This window comes from Coturnix japonica, chromosome 3 (assembly GCF_054131305.1).
Source record: "Coturnix japonica strain WE chromosome 3, WE-NBRP24, whole genome shotgun sequence".
Taxonomy (NCBI): domain Eukaryota; kingdom Metazoa; phylum Chordata; class Aves; order Galliformes; family Phasianidae; genus Coturnix; species Coturnix japonica.
Genome location: NC_140665.1, coordinates 96,198,121 through 96,220,470, shown reverse-complemented (window position 1 = coordinate 96,220,470; position 22,350 = coordinate 96,198,121). Strand labels below are relative to the sequence as shown.

At 42.4% G+C, this 22,350-nt stretch overlaps 1 long non-coding RNA gene across 5 annotated transcripts; it reads right to left on the bottom strand.

The window, feature by feature from the left end:
• LOC146761590 (uncharacterized) lies at positions 1–22,350 on the bottom strand. Of its 5 annotated transcripts, XR_014944292.1 has the most exons (4): positions 22,201–22,237; positions 18,827–18,867; positions 4,269–4,499; positions 1–214 (listed from the first exon to the last, which is right to left on the bottom strand). It is a non-coding gene; the product is annotated as an uncharacterized LOC146761590 (long non-coding RNA). The 5 variants fall into 5 exon arrangements; XR_014944291.1 differs by lacking the exon at positions 18,827–18,867 and having other exon boundaries at positions 22,201–22,350; XR_014944295.1 differs by lacking the exon at positions 18,827–18,867 and having other exon boundaries at positions 22,183–22,266.

Here is a 22,350-nt window from a genome sequence, read left to right as displayed (position 1 = left end):
GGAATAAATTTTCCTTTGAGATTAACCGAAATCTGTTGTAAACAAAGAGATTATTGCTTGGAGGCACAGTTTCTGGCTTATGTTGAGTAACTACAGGCTTCTATTTTCTCCTTTGGATAAAAAATGTTAACATTTAAACACTTTGCTCATGTTGTCTCCATGGAGTTAATTGGAGAAGCAGAACTCTGGGTGTTTACGGCCATTTCCTCTCATCCTATAATATAGGAAGAAAACCAACTCTGTCTCAGCCAAAATGAAGACAATACCCACTCCTTCTGCTATACATCTATGTCATGCTCAGGTCTTACGCTTTGCAATACATCCTCATTAATCACCAGCACAAACAGGATAAATGAAACAGGGAGGAAGATATGCATGAAAAACTCAGAGCATATGCCATGAAAACAAAGGATCAATAATCCTGTCTATTACAGTGCAAAATCAGATCAAACAGGCTGGCTCTCATCCCATGTGAATTGCAGTTCCTGTCATTGCAGCCCTTGCACATTATGCTTTCAAGCAACTCAGAAAGATTTTCATTTTCAGAAACATTACATAAATAATTCTGGGATTTCAAATGCTCTTTGAAACTTTAAGACTGAAAACTGAATAATCCTCCCCTCTCAAGGATTACTCATTCTTCTTTCTTACACAAAACACAGAAGTGCATTAGCTAAAGAACATTCAGGATAAGGCTAGTGCTATTATGGAGCAGCAACCAGTTCTTATTTAAGACTTTGTTAGGACCATCAGTGATCAAATATGTCATAAAGGATAATTTAAGGTAAATGTCCTCGTTTAGCTTTCCAACAGCTGGAGTATAACATTTCTATTTAAGAAGATAAATTTGTTTCTCCAGTTTTTAATTAGATGATTGTCACTATGTTTAAGAGCTGGTGACAAAACCGGACAAGTAATTCATTGGTAGTAATTAGCTCAAGCAATTTAGCCATTGTTCTGCTTGCTTATAGTAATATTTTCTCCTTTATGTCATCTCTGAACATATTCATGAGACCAGCTCTTCCCATTACTATTTGCTGGCAGCCCCAGCCTTGATCCAGCTGGGGCAAGGCACCAGGCACGTTTGGCAATAGCCAAAGGAGAGGGAACGTACAGATGAGGACCCCTTATCTCAGGGAAAACAAAGAGAGGGTATTCAATAAATCTGTGAGCCAGAAACTACATGATATCAAAGAAAAGGCCTCAAAAAATATTGCAGCATTGGAACCGACTTCACAAGATGTTACCAGTGCCAAGAGCTTAGCAAAATTCAAAAGAGGATTAGACATTTATATGGATAATGGGAATAATGGATCTTAGAATATGATTTTAAAAGCAATGTAAACCCTTTTGTTTCAGAACATGAGCAAGACTTGCAAGGTCAGTTCCTTACAAGTGCTTGTGTTTGAAATGCAGAGTAAGAGTGTCTCCGACTGCCACAGTCAAAGGACACAGTTCTCATGGCATGTTCCTCTTTCTTGTTAGGGTGGGCGAAAGGGAGGTCAGGCAATGGAATGACCTGCCTAGGGAGGTGGTTGAGTCACCATCCCTGACAGTGTTCAACAGGCTTCTGGATGATGTGCTATGAGATTTGGTTTAATAACTTAGTGGTAGTAATGGGGATAGGAGGACAGTTGGACCAGATGACTTTGTAGGGCCTTTCCAAACTTGTGACTCTATGATTCTATGAAATGAAATGGACAGAGGGGTTGAGTGCACACACAGGAGTTAGTGGACAACACCAAGCTGTGCAGTGTGGTCAATACACCTGAGAGATCAGATATTGTTCAGAGAGACCTAGACAGGCTCAGCTGTGGGCCCATGGCAACCTCATGAGATTCAACAAAGCCAAGTGCAATGTCTTGCAGCTGGCAATCCCCCCTACCAGTACAAGCTGTGGGGTGAAAGGATTGTCCACCTGTGTACTGGCTGCAGAAAGTCATGTTCCCACTGCTGTGTGATGGCAATGTATTCAATAACAACAAGACTTGCTTATAGGTGAGGAAGCTGTAGATTTTTTCAGATCTCATTTTGTCCCCTTATAAGGCAGCATTCAGATTCCAGACTTCAAATGCACCATCACTATGAAATACTTCCTGGAAATCAAAAAGGTCAGTTCATGATTTGTGACTTGTATCAAGGCAGGAATATAATCCGCTTAGACATTCAATAGACTCTGACACATGAACCTGGACAATGCTTGTGCAGTTTCAGACCCCTCCAGACTCAGTATGGAAAAATCATTTTGTTCTCCATAATGAGAACATTAAATTGCAAACACATTGGGTAAAAAACCTGTGGATCTGTCGCCCTCCCTGGTGAGATCTTCACTAATTAGAAAGGGGATAATTGCTGTTCCTAGAGCAGAGCCAAGCTGGAAAAAGTTAAGGACCAAAGCTGAGTGACTCTGACGAGCAGCTGGATAACACATGGGAGGGAAAAGTGACGCTCTGAAGTTTACTATTTTCTCTGGGGCAAAAAAAGAATAGTTTGTTCTTATTTGTTACTAAAAAAAGCGGAACCGACTCCATGATTTAGGGGGCTGTGGTTTTCCATTCTGCTCATCACGCCACAACCCTGCCAGTCCATCCTGTAGGAGGCTGTCAGACACTTTGTGCTGCTGTATCTCACATGGCTTCCACTTATGGGAGCTGAAACACATCTCCATGAGATTAACCCAACATCTGACCATCACACAGAGCGCTGAGCCACTGACAGGGAGCAAACATCCTTCCTGGGAGCAAGAGATAACATTCATTTTCTGCTTTAGTCTCTAGGTGCAGAATTGCTGTCTGTCACCAGGAACTGTTCACAAAGGGCATCCAAGACAGCAAGGAAGTTTTGGGAATATCCAAACAAATATCACTCCTATATTGTCAGCCAACTATGTTTAAATAGTGTCATTTGCACACAGAATAGGAAGAGAAATTTGCCATCCAACATTTTCTTCTCTCTTTTTTCTTTTTTACCTTTTAAAGAGGATTTGATACACCAGATTTTCTTCCTTTTCCCTTTTTGAATAAAATCATTGTTTTCTTCTGCTGGGTCTGCAGGCAGGGTGAGGAAGGCAAACAACCCAACAGTGACATTATTAGGAAGATGGCTACAGGCAGTGTGGCAGTCCAGGCGGGGTGATGCTGGAAGCAATGGCTCCAGAACAGGGACAGACAGCAATGTGAGATTGTGGCACACAGACACTACAGCAGCTAATGGCTAATGGCCCAGCCCTGCCCCATGGAAACAGTATAGGAGGTGGCAAGGATGAGCCATGCCAGTTATTTCTGCTAGCTACAAAACCCCAGTGGTGTGTGCACACTGGGGAGATGGGGGGAAAGCTCATTTTAAGGTGTCTCTGAAGAGAGCTGTGTCCTATTACCAAAGAGCCTTCAGCAGTGACAAATCCTAACTGCTCAGACTGAGACAAACCAATCAATCTGGCTTGCTTCCATCAGTGTCTGTCAACGGGAAATTCAGGGCCAAGCTAAAATAAAAGGCTTTTATCTAATAGCAAACACGTAGCTTGCAGCCTGCACACTCTATGCATGCAAACAAATACAGTGCATGCAAAAAGCATGGATATTTTGGCACGAATGTTCTCTGCAGCTGTTTAAAAATTTGTGCTAAGAACCAAATATCCATCCTTATTTCTATAAATGAGGACACAGGGAGTTGGTTTCTCTCAGGTTTGCTGTCAAGGGTGGTAAAGAATGTGAGAAGGGACAAGAGGAAATGATTTCAAACTAAAAGAAAGGAGATTTAGATTGGATACAGGGCAGTTTTTTTACAATAAAGGCGGTGAGGCACATGAACAGGTTGCCCAGAGAAGTGGATGTCCTGTCCCTGGAAACACTCAAGGTCAGGTTGGACAGGGCTCAGAGCATCCTGATGTAGCTATAGGTGTCCCTGTTCATTGCAGGGGAGTAGGGCCCAATGGCCTTTAAGGGTCTCTTCCAATTCAAATGATTCTATGATTCTATGACCATTTTATTAAGCAGCCCATCAGCCAGCCTCTCTACTGAATACCAACACTCCAAGAGCTCGATGATCCACTCTACTGTAGTACTGCTGTTTTCTTGCAGATGAATCATGCCCTCCTTGGGTAGGTTCTGTATCCAAAAATTCCTACCTGACACTTCCAGTGGGTTGCAAACACTGCTGGTGCATCAGTGTCACACCATGGCAATCAACCCATTACCTGCAGGGGTGAAAGAGAAAGCAAAAGCAACAGACCTCAATCCTTAGATGTATCTCCAATCACAGTTCCTTACCTTCCTTTGTTGAAGTGCTGAGATTCTCAAAGGTTTGGAAAAGCTGCATAAATGCCTTGGAGGAACATGGCTCCAATTACTTCTCTCATCTGTATTCCTTCCATTTGCCTTGTTCACTGCTATAATCAGAGAGGATGCAGTCAAATATCTCCCCATCTCCTGTACATCCCCGGGCAATAATTCATGGTAGACAATAGCAGCGTATCTGCTCATCACAGCTGGCATCGTGACCTAGAAAAAAAGGATGATGAGGAAAATAAAGGAGCTCCTTGCACATGAATATGTGTATGCACAGACTCAATAGAACAGCAAGTCTTCAGGGAAGAGCACAGAGAAGCTTTCTTGTCTTTATATTTGCTTTAAGAGCTCAAAATGTAAAGCAAGAGGGTTTTTCATTTTCCTTCTCATTCAGAAGTGTCTGCTCTATGGAGCCTAATTAAAGCCACTCTGTTTCCAGATCAGTGAAAGTGCAACCTGTATATAAGCCCTTTCTCCATGAACCGAAAAGCCAGAATTATGTTTTTCATTTTTACTTTAGAAAGAAACACATCTTTTAACCTGGAGCAGCCTCAGAAGTAACATATAGCTATAACACAAAGCAGTGCAAAAACACAGCTTTGAGATAACATAGCCCTGCCTCTCATCCAAACAGGCCTATTTAGGAATGGTAAGATAGAATGCACTTCAATCCCAGCTGAGTAACTTGCCTCAAAAGTTTTGGAAGAAACACAGATCTATTTGGAAAATACATTTCCTTCTGTATGCATAAAATAGGTTCAATTTACATTTTTCAAGTGTGTCATATTTTGTGAGCAGAAAAGCACATTAAAAGGTGAAAGAAGAAGTTTGCAAACTCACAACAGTCTTCCCCAAGAATATATATTTTGCATTCCAACAAACATAAATAAAGCAAGGCAGCATCTGAGCAAATTAAGAGTTTAGAAGCATAGAGGAACATATGACAGCAGTAAAACAGAGTATCAAGCACTGTTTGTGTAACACTTGGTTTTGAGGGTGGTTTAGAGCTTTGCAATGTAATATGCTCAAGTAATTCAATCCAAAGAGGGATGTACAGCTGGCAGGCTGCATAAAGCATGCCTAAAGAAAGAGTGCATCCCTGCTGCATACCCACTGTCATGATGGGTGCAGTCATTTTTGCTCACTTCATGACACTCATTTGTGGGTCAGCATAATCCGGCAGAGAAATACAAGCTCTACTGAGTTTACTAAATTCTGTTCAAACAGTAGGAATCCTGGGCCTGATCAAGAGAGAGGGATGTCGTTATGGTGGGACCAGCAGAAGATGAATAGCTGGGAACAACGTCCTGGCTTTCTCCTGACTTCAGTCATAGTACCTGATCCTACCACACTGTGATTTGCCCACCTCTCAGTCTGCCCAGTGACCCCTGTGGAACCACTTGCTTCCCGAGCTGCTTTAGCTGTGTGTTGAGACCTGCTGAGAAGCAGAACAACCACAAAACCTAACAGCTATGTCACAGCCAGCTCCTCAAAGCAAATATTCTCAAGTTTTTGGCAAAGTAAGCGTGAGGACAAATGACTTTTGGAGAGCAAAGAGGATGAATAAAGCTCACATCTATCTGCAAGCAGAGTGTGAGATCCATCCATCCATCCATCCATCCATCCATCCATCCATCCATCCATCCATCCATCCATCCACCCATCCTTTCTTCTACCCTTATACACATCCATCCATCCATGCCCTCCTTGCTCCCCCAAGGATACATGACATCTCCCCACACCATCAGCTCCCCTCAGGAGCCATAACTTTGCTGGCTCTGTGCTGGCTTCCAGCTTGCAAAGCACCTGAGCACAGGGAATCCTGAACCATTTCTGTAAATTTAGCTCTTAATCATACTGTGGCTCCATTCCCTGTTTGCAAAACGAGCGTATTAATCCTTCCTTTATCCCAGTGTTTATCAGCCTCGAGTCACAAGACTGTAAACACTCCAGGGCAGGGCTGTCTGTTAAATGTGTCTTTGCAGTACTTGGTTCAACAGAGCCTTGAAACCCTCCGGAGTCTCTAAATGCTGATGTTCATATGTAATCATATCGCTCACTGTGATGAATTTCTGGGTTGCATCTTTAAACAAAGGTTGCTATTTCCTGAAACTGAACTCCAGAGTCCACAGTCCAAATTTATCCCCGCTGTCATGCCTTTAAGTTACACTACTGTTAATTCCTTACTCTGAATGCATCGGTTTCTGCTTTCCCATTTCGTACTTCTTTTGCAAGTGACAAAGCACTGCTTGAAGGCATTTTCATTGCAAAAGAAATTGATTTCCTGCTATTTGGGGCAGATAGCAGGTCCATATAAGGTGATGAACAAGAGCACTTTCATACATCTGGATGCCAGTTTTTCAAGTGCAGGGCTTGATCTATCAAACACTGCAAAACAATCAAACAAAATAATCTAAATACTGTAAAATAATCTGACTCTCATCCCCCGGTGATGGATAGAGGGTGCACGATGGGACCTGCTAATCACCAGCCTTATGCCATGGGAAAACTTGCTGCTGACTGTAATTACTTACAGCACACAGCACACAGCTGAGACTCTGATATTTCAATGACAGGTGGTGTTATTTGAGGGATATTTAACAGTGTCTATATTACACATAGGAATGAGATGGCATGAACATTCAGACTGCAGAGTCAGGATCTCTGGAGTTAGGAATCACCAGAAATAAGGTTGCTAATGTGTCCTTCACTCAGCATACCTTCATGTGTGCACTTGATAAGGTGTCTAATTACATGATCTCATGTTTACAGATCTCCCACAGAACAGGCAGGCAATGATGAGTGAAGCCATGCGGCAACTTCAGTCATGGTTCTGGCTAACATCTGAGGTCTTACACTGAGCCAGGTGAGGTGTTTTTAGAGCAGCACTTGTGTTCATATAATGCACATTTGCCAAATCTGTTTTGTTTCCAGCCCCATTCTGCCTTCCAGTGCTTTCAGAATGGTGCTGACTGAAGCCAATAGCTGCACTGGAAGACAATCAGAAGCCACATGTGAATTGAGCAGCCTCTATTACAGGCTGAAAGAGCTTTCAGCTTATAGATGAGCCAAGGCAATTTCTGTGATTGAAAGTCTATACTGAAGATAAAGCACCATATTGTTATCAGCTTTGATTTTTGGCTAATTACTGTGCTAACTTTGGGAGAGGCAGGGATGTATTTATCCCACATAAGGCAAAGAAAACCAAAGTGCATGCTCTGCAGAGTCAGGCTGTATTTGTCTGGGCTGAAAAACAGGACGTATCTGCTGGCAGACAGCTATCCAGGGAGGTATTTTTCCCCCGCTGCACTGTTTCTCTTGGCAGCACGATGTGCTAACTTTAGAAGTGTCTGAATGCCTTTGCTAAACTATTAGCACAAAATAACCTCCTTTGTGTTTTTTACCCATTCATGCTTCTTAATTTATGTTCTGGCATCACCTTCCTTGTATTGTGCAGGATCAGGAACAGGCTCTCTTTACATCAGCACAATTACAGCTGCTTCTTAGACCCCGCTGTGCCTCTTGCTTGCAATCCACTCCACACATGCTTACTTGCAAACCTTGCTCTGAAAGAAGCAGTGCCCCTTGCCCTGAATCAGTATCGATGATAGAGATGAGAGCAATGCCTGGAGCCAGGGCTACGATCATCCAGACTGGGTCTGGATTTCCTGTTTGCCCCATGCTGGGGAGTCAGGGGCCACCATGGAGTCCATCCGCAGAGCCAAAGCATCCCTAACGTGGAACAATCCCTTTCCTTTTGATTTGTCTCTGTATTACAGCAAAGTGTTTTACTGCCTGGGAATGAGATAATTAAAAAAAAAAAAAAAAAAAAAAAAAAAAAGAAATCTACAGCAATAAATATTGTGGAAGAGGATATTCCAGAACGATAATCTGAAGCGGTACATGAAGTGGGGCCTTTCCCTTCAAACACTGTATACTGCAACCTCCCTGGGGCATCAAAGCCTGTTACTTTATGTTCTTTATGGAGCCAAGGGAATTGCTGCTGCTCAGTTTATCTAGAAAACATGTTTTATAAAGGGTAATACTGAGCCAAGAAGTCCAATGAAAGAAAGCTTGGCTCCTCCCTTTGCAGTAGGAGCTGCGGATCATGAATTGGAAAATTTCACTTCTCCAAACCCAGAGTTGTTCAACATCTTCCTAATGAAAAGAACAGGGAAGTAGAAGTGCTTTGGGAACACATACTGCTGGAGCAGAGCACAGATGCAAAGCTAACTCTGTCCCAGGGCACTGCAAGGAGAGAGAACCTGGACAAACCTTGGGAAAAGATACGGCAAAAGGAGGTTGATGGGACAAGGAGGGATGGCTTTAAACTAAAAGAGAGAAGGCTTAGGTTAAACATTTGGAAGAAATTATTTACTTGACAGGATGGTGAAATACTGGTACAGGGTGCCCAGAGAAGCTGCAGGTGCCCCATCCTTGGAGATGTTCAAGACCAGGTTGGATGGGGCCCAGGCAGCCTGATCTGGTGGGTGGCAACCAGCCCATGTCATGGGGATTGGAACTGGATGATCGTTAAGGTCCCTTCCAACCAAAGCCATTTTATGATTCTCTGATATGATTTTATGGAAGGAGGCCATTGGAGCTATGCCTCAGCATCCCCTCCTCTATCTTTCAGGCCTTTGGGAAATGGCCTTCAGCCATCCTGGGAGCCTTTCACCTCCACACATTGACCCATCCTTGTCATGAGCAAGCAGTACTGGTGTGGGAGATTAGTGGGGCCCCTGGAATTTGTACTGGGGCCACCTCTCCTATCTGCTCTACAAGTCTTGTTTTATCCTGGCTGCTCACAAGGTAAAATTAAGGCACAATGATGACAACACTGACAGGTGAAAGTCAAACAATGGCACCTGCCAACTGCGAGGTGAATGTGATGCTAAGCACAGCACATGGAGTGGTACAAAGGAAAACAATCATCTACATTATCTCTTCTGAACTGCTTATAGCTGGGGCCTCTTAAACTGCTATTTAGGTCAATGAAAAGATTCCAGGTGGTCAGGGCTGAGGTTCCATAGCCTCATTCAGGGATGATAAGAAGCATATTTCATGGTACAAGGGCTAGAAGAACCACCACAGTCTCTCTGCTGTATTCAAAGAAGGTACTGGAGAGCAGTCTGGAGGAGAAAGGCAGCTCTGTGCTGCAGAAACGCAACTCCTAATTCAGATGCAAAGCCTCTAATTTATGCAGGCAGACATACTTGTACACACACAAACACGCCAGTTTGACACCACCAGCCTGTTGATGAGTGGGCTAACAAAAAAGATGACAGAACTTTCTCTTCCACACATGCACTCACCTACACAAACCCGTGCTAAAAATATTTTGTAAAGGCAGCAGTCAAGTACAGTGAGTAGGGAACAGCAGAATTAACACTGCCTGCTCATTCTGATGCAGTTTTAAGGATTAAAGTTAAGCAGCAGCAGTACCGTGTTCAGTTTTAAGCTAACAGTTCCCTCTCTGTTCATTCTGAGAGAACACTCTTGCTTTAAAAATATCTTTTTCCTGTCTTAAGTCTTGTGGAAGGAAACAGGAAACAAACAGTAAGATTTGATTTGTCAGGATATCTGGAGAGTTTTCTAAGGGGGGGAAAATAGTCAAAGAAAGAAAGAAAAAGGAGAAAAAGCAAAGATTAGGAAATGGATGTCAGAGTTAGGGCTGTCCAAACACAGAGACACTCTAAATGCTCATCTCCAGGAACAGCCTTCCAAAGGCAATAGTTGTGTTTCAATGGAGGAAGGATGCTTGCTGCTTTGTGTTCAGACAAGCAAGGTCAACACCATCCCCTGTGACTCCAGGCTGAGCACCATGCACGCTGAGGGCTTCACCTGAACAACAGTCCAAGAGTCTCTGCTGAGTATGGGAAAATCAGTCAGTTTTTGCCTCTCTGTCTCTTCATTGAGACTTTTGCCATGCCTTGTAAGCCTGAGGTAACTCAATTCTTCCTAAGGGCAAAGGAATGATGGATAAATGTATGCGGAGCAATGCACCCACAGCCAGTTCACCTGCTCAGGCTTCCCTGAGTTCATCCCTAAAATAATGGCTTATTTTTAATCATTCCTTGATTTATCAACTCTGGAAATTCAACTTCAACTTGACACAAACTCTCTGTTGGAAGGGAAAGCGTGGGAAATCTATCCCAAAATAGGTGGAAAAAAACCAAAAACACTTCTATGTGTCAGAGTCTACAAGAAATCCAGATCTCTCTTTCAAGTCACATCTGGAAGATAAAAACCATGCGAACTTGAAAGACAGCACTGAGACTTTCAAAGCCTAAACTGATTTTACCACCTGGACCTGAAGAGCTTGAACAACGTGTTTTGGTTATTACAAAGAACTTCACCAAAACAGACAGGTGTTGGCATGATTTTAGGGCTGTAAATAGAGTTCTCAGAGGAAAAGTTTTCTTCATTTGCCAGTCTGTCTCCCCAGATTATTTCTGGAGCCATAACTAAGGAAGTTGATGACATATAGACATTGAAATGCAACCAGTAAAGCTCAGTAATGTTAATGAATGCAAACGAAGGAGGTGGGTGTGAGGGGATTTGGGTTGATATGTGATGAATTTTGAGGTCGCGCAAATCACAAAATTAGAATCTTAACTATGGATTTCCTGACTCCTTATCATTTTGAATCTTAACCCCATAGTCCTACAACTCGGTACCGTTTTTTCTCATGTCATCTATAACCTATAGACAAACAAACTTTCTACTGTTCACGCATCACTGACCTTACGTTCTATGCCTGCAGCTATAAGTGAATACGTGACAAGTCTGGGTGGTCATATTCATGCCTGAGATTTCCCAAGATAAAATACTGGTCCACATGTCCAGGAAGTCTGCAGCTGCTATGGTGGGAAAGTCCAAGCTGCTCCCTCCAGCCAGTCTTACCCATCCAACACATGTCATGCTGACTGCGCACATCAAACAGCTACAGTCACGTTGTGCAAGACTGCAAGTTGGTGACTCAACATCTGGAAACCATGGACACGTACAGGAAATGCTCAGAACTCTTTGAGTAAGTCTTCTAGTTAAAAAATAAAGTGATCTTATGTAACTTATGTTACACCTATAGGAAAGCATCCTTTTAAGTAAGTACGTGACTGTCGGACATATTTGATGACAATATATTTCAAAATGATCAAAGTCAGCCATCAGAGAAATTAGATTATCCATGATTAGTCTCCAATAGTTCCCATGAGAACCTGAAACAGTTTGTGGTTCTTCTTAAAAGATTAGAGTAAGCTGCATAGTGATGAAAGAGGTGAAGGCTTGTAATAAAGGGCAGACAGTCGTCATTGTTTCTGAAAGCAATCTACTATCTAATCCAGGCTTTTACTTGTACTCAATACAGAAAACATTGGAAGCGGGCCTATATCTTTCCACAAAATGTTAGAAATGGTATTTTGAATTGATTTGTCTGCAAACAATCTGGTTCCTATTGGCCAGCGTCAATGCCAACAGATATTCTTATTTCCACATCATTTCCCCTCACTCTATTCAATTCTTATTAATGGCAAGATGAGAAATGATGCTGATAAGCAGTCTCAGGTCTAATCATTACACATTGAATCCTACAGTCTTATGGGTGAAGCAGAAATGACCTAGTGAGGAGGTGGGGAGTTTAAAAGCAAATTGAGATGGGACTTTAACCATTACAACTGTTGGCCTACAGTACAACAACAACAACAACAAAACTATTTAATCCAGAACTAGAAACTTCTATGATCTTAAAAATGGAAATCCTATAAATTCAAATAATAAAGGATATCACTTAAGTAATATTTAATGCAAAGAGGCATTCAGATAATCTGTAATATCTGTGAACAATGTTTTCTTCAAAGAGTAGCCAAGATTTCTCTTTGAAATGCCTTGTTTGAAGTTTCTTTGCATGGCCATAAAACAAAAGACTCTCTGTTTAAAGGATTACATTAAAGGAGGGTTTTTTTCTGCATTTGTATGTTGGAAAATGCTGATGAGGGAGAGACCCCCAAACTGCATATTATGACTGTCATTTCAAAGAAGACTCCTAAATTCTTTAGATCTTTCTCCAACTATGAGATAATCATGCATCTTTGTCCTTTCATTATGGTTTGTAGCCCAAAATTTATCAAAGCACGTAATTTTATGGCGTTTTTATATCTTTGCTATCAGTGCTTTCTTTTCTTCTTCTTTGCTCTTCATTTGCTATGCACCCCTGGAGCACATGCCTCAGGTATCACAAAGGGACTTAAACCTTTGAATAAAAACCAGCATGTCATTTATGAAAAATTAGGTATCTGTTGACTAAGTTTTCATCCTCCTCCTTCGTGCAATTGGTACATGGGTCATTTTTCTTTACATGTGAAAAATGATAATGCAGACATAATGTCCAGGCCATACACCATAGCTGCATGACTTCTGGCTCCATGGTAGCAGTTATTTGCCTGGTTTGCCTGCTCCGTCCAGTTCCTCCATAAGTCCTTGCAGCTAAAGATTTGTAAGGACATAAATGTCACCTGTGAGCATTTGTCTGGCTGTCAGTGGCATGCAGGCCATAGAAACTTGCTCCTGAGTTCCCACCTTAAACCCAACAAGGTCAAACCAAAGCATTGGTATGAATCTTCCTGAGCTCACACAATTGCTAGCTTTCCACAGTAATGGCAGGCTATCAGTAGTGAATTCAAGTTTCCCAACCAGCTGCTTATTTCTTTTAGTTTTCTGCCATAAATTCCCTTACAGGCACTCTGTGGGTATCTCAGTGACACCAGTACAAGGAAACTGGTAAGAACCATGGTGCTGGCCCACATTTACAGCATGTGACATTCAGGCTCCAGTTTGGCCCTGGTCAGACAGCGCTGAAGCTCTGCTTAGGAAAAAGCCTGACCAGATCCACTCCCAGCTGGTAATGATGGACAAGTCTTCCCTGTCTGAGGAAGGAAAGGAGATGGATTCTGGCCAGATGGACACAAATCAGGCCATGTTTCTTGCCCTCATGGCCAGCAGTCCTTATGGTTCAGAGATTTCCCAAGTCAGAGCTGGAATATTTTTTGGTGTTTAATGGTTCTCAATTATTTTTTCTTCTGTGAAAATTTTAGCATCCACAACATCCTTTGGCAAGTTGTTCCACTGCTATGAATACTGTGCTCAAACTTAAGTGATAGTAAATACTTCACATCTTGGCAAACTCTTCCAGAGGGTGGATGGTTTTAATAACTATTCCAAAAGATTTCCTTTTTGCTTTCTGTCTATGTCTAGCTCAAACATCCAGCCATTTGTTTCCTGTTAATGCCTGTTGCATTACCTTACTAAATATATGCTCTGGGCAAACTGTGATCAAGTCACTTTCTCTTTATAAGCTAAATTATCTGAGTGGCTGAAACCACTCCTAATGAGACAAGCTTTCAAAACTCCAATAATTATCCAAAATATGTCTATGTTTAGACATAATTTTCATTTCCCTGCTGCATAAAATAAACACTGACAGGAATAAATAACATTTACTCCCTCTCTAAGTAAGTTTCCTGAATATGGTAGAGGATAATTCTTGGTCTGTCTCCATGGAGAAATCTTTTAATTGTAAAATAAACTATTTCACAATGAGCAGCCCAGAATATCTCCTTATGTGCAGACATGTTCCAAAATAAGAGTAGATTTTAGTCCAAAAATCTTAGTCCGAGTTGGAAGCATGCAAATTATTACAGAACATAAACAGCTTATTCAGCACTGTTTGCCTTGGGAAATTCTTCCATGTAGACGAGTTCTTTCTGAAGAAAAGAATGGCATTAATTTATCCATATGCATGTAATTAATTTCATTCCAATGGTTCTTTTGGAGGTAAGTCAGAAGTTGAGAAGGGATCCTAATGATAACTTCACACCGTCACACGCAAAACAGCATCTGATCTTCATACAAGATGCACATTGCCAAAGGAAGAAAAAGTAATGTCAATATAGTTCCATTGATCTGGCAGCAGCAGTAGTTGGTGTTTCATGTTGCATTTGGATTTCAGGTCTGTTTTCTTCACAACCATACATTGTTCTGTCCTATATGATTAACGTTAAAAGATGTTTAAAACAAGTGGTAATGACCTGAAGTTGTGCCAGGGGAGGATGGGGTTGGATATTAGGAACAATTTATTCTCAGAATAAACATTCTCAGATGATGAGGCATTGGCACAGGCAGCCCAGGGAGGTGGGAGACTCACCATCCGTGTGTTCAAGGAAAGGCTGGATGTCACACTGAGGGACATTCTGTAGGTGGGTCAAAGATACGAGTTGATGGCTGGACTACGTGATCTTATTTGTCCTTCCAACCTCAATGATTCAATGATTGATTCTACGATAATCTCCTCATTGAATAACACTGTAAAGAAACAAAGGATGCACCAAGTTTGTTTTGTGGGGATCATACTGCAACAACAGCTACTGAACAAACACTGTCTCTGATTTTTACACTCATACAGCTCAGACTTCCAGGCATACCCTGTAGATTTCCAACTTCTATGGAAAGGATGTATGTCCCTGAATGTTAATCTTCCATTTTACACACACGCCGTGCTAAAACCTTACGACTCAATTTATTCTGCAGAGATTTCATTTTCTTTAGAGCTGATGCTAGAAGCACTTGAAGCACAGAGCTGTAAATCACACCCAGACACTCTGTATTCCTGTACCACTGCTGAGGATCAAGCAAGTGCCTGTTGCACAGAAATTGGTCACAGAGCAAGAAAAATCCCCACGGAGAACTTTTACTCCATGTGTGAAAGTATATTTTCCAGCTCTCCAGAGTGCCTCTGCAGTAGCAGGAGCAGTGCAAGAGGAGTCAGTGGCACCTGAAGCTTTGCAGAAAAGGGCTGGAAGCACTTAGCAAGGCAGGCTGCAGCCTGATTCCACTCCCCTCTACATATTTTCTCTCATCATCAGCTCCACTTCTCATTAAAAGATGTTTCTATTTCATTTTGCTTTCTGTCTCTAGCACTTCAGTGTAATGTCATTCTCCAAGAATAAAAACAAACAAACAAACAAAACCCCATAGATGGTCACATTGCTTTACAGATTGAAATTAAAAAAAAAGAAAGGAAGCCTTTTAATCTTTCCTGTGTTTTTCTCTGGAGGCCACATTTATTTTAATCACTTTCCTGAGCAGAATCTAGCACATGTAATTATACCCCCAAACAAAAGAAAGCGAATCACTCAATACAATGCTTTGACTTCAGGAAATACTAAAAATAGTCAGTGTAAGGATCTGTGAGTACTTTTTTGATGCAGTGCTAATTGCCAAAGAACTGCTCAGGGGAGAATCAATGAGGAAGTGCAGCTCCTGTTGCAGAACCATCCTGTGACAGAATAGCTGTCCTTCCTTCCTACTGACTCTTGTTTTACAACATCTTGGTGCCTCCTCAGTGCCTTAAGTTGATCAATGAGAAGCCACTTTGCTGTGCCGTCCCTCACAGTAGCCGCTATCCCTGGCACTGGTGACTCATCATGCTGACTTTGCAACACTTTCATTCGTTAACACTCTTAATCAATTTATTTCACAGTCCCCATCCCCAGCTGTGTCCCAGCCCCTGTGCTCACCCCAAGGTGGGCTTAACAGGTGACCAGGGAGCAGTGAAACAGGCTACTCAGGGAGGTGTGGGAGTCACCATCCCTTGGAGGTGATCAAGGAATGTACAGATGTGGAACTGGTGAACATGGTGGGGATGGGTTGATGGTTGGAAGAGATTATCTTAGAGGTCTTTTCCAACCATCATGATTCTACCATTCTATGATTTATACCATGTGTGTCCAACCTCTGATGGCTGCTCCAGAAATAATGCCTCCTGTTTTTTTATGCCAACTCATGAAGTCAGAGGTGGATGCTGGTGATGTGGCAGCAGAGGCTGAACCTTCCCACCAATATCCCACTACATGTTGTTGCCGTAGGACAGATGGCAGCAGTGGGGCCGTCTGACAGAATGGCATCTGACATGGAAGTACAGATAAAGCAAAGCTGTGTCACTGAATTTCTCCACGTGGAAAACATGGCACCCACTGATGTGCACTGACACCTGCTAAACACTTACAGAGACCAAGCAGTAGATGTGAGCACAGTGAGGCAGTGAGTGGTGTGTTTCAGCAGTAACAATGGCAACAGTGGATCACATCCACTGGTGGAGGCTCAGCATGTAGGCTCTCATTCATTGCTGGTGAAAATGCACAGCTAATGGTGGTGGCTGTGTGGAATAATAGTGTTTTGTAGCTGAGAATTTGCTCCATCAAATAGTGTTATTGTGCTCTTTCTGTCTGTTGCTGTTTCCATGGGAATAAATAGGAGAGATGACGTTCAGAGCAGCCTACATACAGCACTTCTGGTCCAAGGCAATTCCTCTTCACTCAGTGCAGATCAGGCAAGCTAAAGTTTGGGTACTCATGACTTATACTATAATAAAATGAAGTAAAATACTAACCCAGATTAACAGCGCTACCATATTATAATGAATATTGATGAAATTATGGTGGATGGAGAGGGGAAAGTAAATTGCATCTGAAGCACATCTGCAGGAAACAAAAGGTGCTGCCAACCAGCGCCTTTGCTCCCAGTTATTGACAACCACACACCTGCAGCATTCTCTCCAAATACCCCTCTCTACAAGGCTAGAAGGTCTACTATGATCATCTCGTCCAACCATCAGCCCATGCTTGTGACCACTCTAGAATACATCACTGAGAGCAACATCCACCCTTCTCTTCGACGCCTCCAGAAACAGTGACTCCTCTGCTTCCCTAATCATCTCATTCCAGTGCCTCATCACTCTCTGAGAGCATATTCTTCCTAATATCCAACCTGAACCTCCCCTGGTGCAACTTTAGGCTGTTACCTCTTGTTCTGTCTGTCTTGGTTTAGGGAGTCAGAAAAGAACGACACGTTTTGCACTGAGTTCCTATTTTCTACATCTTGCATGTATGGGAAGGCATAGAAGAGGTGCTGGGGGAGAACTAAGTCACATTAAGCATTTTTGGAGCCTACTTCCACTTTTCCAAGGAGAGGTAAGCATCTGGGATATGGCATCACATCACTTAGATGCATAACAGCCTGTTTCCAGGCTCTGTCTGTCTCCTTAAGCACAGCTGAGCTGGGCAGCTCCCACAGCTCCATGGGGTGGAGGCTTCACTGCAGGAGGAAGGATGCTATGGCAGCCTGCAGCCACCCAGGTGAGCTCTGCTCCTCTCAGCAACAAGTCAACTCCAGCACCCATCCACTTCACTGCTCGCTGCTGGCATATGGTAACAAGAAGGGAAAACAGCTTCTTTGAACTTTGCTGGCAGTTTTCATTCCCCGAGCTGTATTTGATGTGCACTCCAAGTCACACAGAATGTGGAATTATAAATGTGACAGGTGGTTTTGTTGTCTGCTTTTTGACAGCTTTTGGAAAAGAAACTTATCTTCTGGCTTTTCTCCAGAAAGGCTGTATTCTGTTTCACTACAGGAAAAGAAATAAATGCATTTTTCATAAGCAAGTATTTTACATTGCAAACTCTGGGCTCCTTTTCCAGACAGATAGACTATTTTTAATAAAGTTTCCTGCAGGATCTCAGCTGGCTTTCAAGTTTGCAACTGTTAACCTAGAAATACTGTACTTAGAGAATTGCACACAAAGGTGTATTCATCAGCTCTGGGTCTGTTCTCACGCTGAAAAAACCTTTTAGAAGTTAAAAAAAAAATTACAATACATTCATAAAAGTGAACCCACTTGGGTATAACATGCAATTATAGAGAGCCCATATGCTGTCTCAGACTGCGATTATGGCTGGGGAGGAAATGCTTTTCCTGTCTTGCAAATATTCCTGGGATTTGAGAAATGCTTGTCATTTCCATATAAAGAAAAAGAGTTATTTTACAGTTTTCCTTTAAATGAAAGAGTAGAGAGACAGGCAGTCAACCCACAGGGCTGTGGTTAGGACTCTCACCTAGGATGAAAGAGATTTAAGATCAGATTAGCTGTGCTTTCTTTGATTTGCAAAGGGGACTGGGGCCTGTGCTCTCTGGGGCACTCTGCATTCATTACGCTGCTGGCTTTCTCAGCCCTTTTTGCTGGAGATTTTCAGTTTTGAACAGATAATTAACTGTTCACCAGATCAGGGACTTGAACCTAATTAATCGCTGTGGGAGGTTGATGCCAAAACCATCTGCTTTAGGCACACAGACAGGTTGGGCATGACAAGTACAAGTTGAATGGGTAAGACCTCATGAGGTGTCTCAGCTAACCTGGATTATCATTTAGATTCATTCCTGGGCAGACCTGGTGTTTCAGAGGTCATCTTCTGAACCCACACCAGGAGCAACCTGTATGTCCCAGCTGTGGGCAACTCTTGAAGAGTAACTCCATGAGCAGTGGCCTACCAAGAACCAACAGACAGGAATTGGGTCAGACTGTGCCGCTTGTCTGCAGTCTAAGAGCCAGAACCCTTGTCCATGCTCTAGACTTCAAGGTAGAAATTGGGCAAAAATGCAGGTTTATCTCACTCATATAGAAGACAAGTCATTATGATGGGAAAACTCACAGAGTAGAAGAGGAGACACCCCTTGTTGGATTCAAGATATTCTGTTAAAAGAGGAAGTAATTTGGAAAGGTGTTTGTTATCTGAGTTTTCAGAAGCAATTTACATCAGTGCATAATACGTTTAGGTGAACAGACCCAAAGTGAACTGGAAGAACTACAGGTTATCCTAGTAATGACAACTCCAATAGCCTCTATAATAATGGAAACTGCTGCGAATTATGTTTTGGTTTGTTTTGATTCTAAAATCTTTGAATGTAGTGTTGGTCTTGAAATCTCATCCCTTTCAGAAAGTCTTGGCCAAGACAATTTGCAGAGATGTATAAATGGAGATACATAGCACTCAAATGCATATATGTATGATCCATTATGTCTTGGATTTCATCAGCAGTCACCCAGTACAGGGCATGGATGCTGACAGGACACTCAGCACCCATGTATAGCTTTATTGTATTTATACTATTTCTTGGAAAGAAACTCCTGAAAGGTTCAACCTAAGGTACAGTAGCTGCAGCTCCAATGAAACAATTCTTGCTTGAATACTGACATAGCATTGTGTATGTTGGCACAAAATTTTCCTTAATATTTTCAGAGAGGATACTGTAGCTGAGTACAATCAGGGCAAAGAAGAAGGGCCCTTTGTTTCTATCTTATGCTTTTAATTACGTCTTGCTATTCATTCTGTTGTCACAATCAGTAGACGGAGCACAGACTGCGTGCATACACACACAGATACACACAGAGACAGAAAATGAGCTGTTGCTCAAATCCACTCCACATATTGTTCAAATAGACAACATTATTATCTTTTATCTTATTATCTCCTCCAGTTACCACACACACCATCAGTTATAAGGCCAATCCTCCTCCAGTACTCCTCAACTTCAGTGCTGCACAGAGCTAGAAAAAGCACACAGATGAAACACACAGAAAATAAAAGGCTTTTTTACTTCCCTGGTTTTCCATGTATGCTGCTGCTATAGAGCAGATATACTGTAAAGAAGGAAACATGATTCTTAGAATTTAGGGTAAACCTTAGTTCTCCTGACCCACATTTTGGGCTCTTTCATGATTTTGGGAATTGTTTTGTAATGAAGGTAGTGAATTCTGATGCTGTGATTCCAATATAAAGATGTTTGTCAAGTCTTCATTTTAGTCATCTCTATAGGCAAAAGTGTCCCATTATGATGGCCTCCAAACATGCTGTCCCAGTCCAGGAATCATAGAATGATAAAATGCTTTGGGTTGGAAGGGACCTTTTAGACCATGTAGTTCCAACCCCCTGCTACAGACAGGGACACCTCCCTTTGGGCCAGGCTGCTCACAGCCCCATCCAGCCTGACTCTGAATACCTCCAGAGAGGTGGGGACATTTACTACATGTTAGGCTTTCCATAGGTTTTGAAGTGCTTTGCAATGAACTATTATGAAGTAAATTCCACAACTTTTTGTTTCTGTTTTTTAATCATTTGTACAATGAGTATGTAAAAATTGAGTGAGGAAAGGGAGAGAAGGGAAAGGAGCACTGAAAGGAGCATCTGAGATATGAAAATCCCAGATTTCTCTGGGATGTGCTCTCCAGTGCTTTATTAAATCCAGCAAAAGAAAAAGACTGTTCTTCTGACTGATGATGTTTCATCACTAGGAATGTGTTCCCAGATTCAGCAAAAGGTTTTGCTCAACTTCCACTGACTTCTCTTGCATCAGATCTGTCCCCGGGCTCTCACATCAGTCTGCCTGTGGATACAGCTGTAAAATCAAGCCCTTTGCTAGTCAATTGAAGGCAAAATATTTATTTTCATAGTGCCGGGTAGGCCAATTTCATTCATAATTGAATCAGCAGTTTATTTCTAGGTCTTTTCACTGACCATCCATTCATCACATCCAGCCAGAGTTCAAAGGGCTGCTGGAAGGCATGTCTTACAAATCTGATCAAAAACAGCACAAGGAGAATGCCCAAACTCAAGGGTAAGATATTAACCACCTGAGGTAGGCAAGCTCTGTTAGCACAGTCTTTCAGCCTTGAATTACAACCCTGCAGAAGCTACACTAGGACACATCAGCAAAGATTTCTACAGTAACCAGCACTCTGGGTCTCTGTTCAGTAGCAGTGGAAAAATGTGCCAGTTTAGCCAAGGAAAGCCCAACCCACACATCATTCCTCTGTCTGGCTGTGTCCTCTCCAAGCTGTGCTGACAGCCCCTGGGGGACCAGATCTATATGGGTTCTGTGATCTTCACAGGGCTGTGTCTAGAATCATAGAAAGGCTTGGGCTGGAAAGAACCTCAACGATCATCCAGTTGCAACTCCCCAGCCAATGGCAGGGCTGCCATGCACCAGCTCAGGCTGCCCAGGGCCCCATCAAACCTGACCTTGAACACCTTCAGGGTTGGGGCACCCACAGCTTCTCCAGGCAACCCATGCCATTGCCTCATCATCCTCTGAGTAAAGAATGCCTTACTAAGCTCTACCCTAAATCTCTTCCCTTTCAGTTTAAGGCTATTCCTCCTTCTCCTATCACTATCTGGTGGTGTAAAGCTCTATCACAGAAGGCCAAGAGATTGGTCAGGCATGATACATCCTTGGTGTTGGCTGTCTTCATTCATCTCCTTGCCCTGCATGTGCATTATCATAGCATCTAAGGGGACTCGTTCCATGATCTTCCCAGGCACAGATGTGAGGCTCACCAACCTATTGTTCTCTGGGTCTTTCTTTTTCCCTGTCTTAAAAATGGAAGTGATGTTTCCCTTTTTCCTGTCACTGAGGACTTTGCCTGACAGCCATGATTTTTTTTTTAATATGGTGGAGAGTGTCTTGGCATCTGCATCATCCAGTCCCTTCAGGACCCTGGGATGCATATCACTGGGCCTTGTAGATTGTACATACCTAGTCTCATCAGGTGGTCTTGAACTTGCTCTTCACTTAAAGTCTATACACAAAGTCTATCAGATGTACATTTAGCTCGTGTTCTCATTTTTGTTCATTATTTGATACAAAGGAAAGAGGAAGCTGCCCCTCTGTGCTTTCTTTAGCTATTATTTCTCATCTCCTGCCCTCCAGACAAGAATTTCTCCCTTGCACCACTGTGCAGAGCCACAGAAACACACGCACAGAAAGATTTCCCAGCTCTGGCCTACTGGACTTCACATGCATTGTAACAGATGAGGTCTGTAGAAGATTTAAAGCTAAGGGGTTTAGAGTAATGTTTCTGATGAACAATGTATCTCACGCATATCTTACAGCACAAAGATCCCAAGTGTACAAAGTGAAGCCAGTACTGCATTCATAGCAAAGAGCCGAGAGAGCAGACATCAGTCTCAGTAAGCCCCAAATCCCAGTAGGCAGACAGTTTGACACATACCCAAGCAGAACAACTTACTCTGCTGCACCTCCTGCCCCAGTCCTTCTCAGAATGACCCAGAGCTGCATTCACATTAAGTGACTTTTTTCAGCTGTTTCTGTACCCCTCCTTCTTGTAACTACAGGTTGGCATTTCCAGAATGGTTAAATCATCTGCAAAGCAAGGATC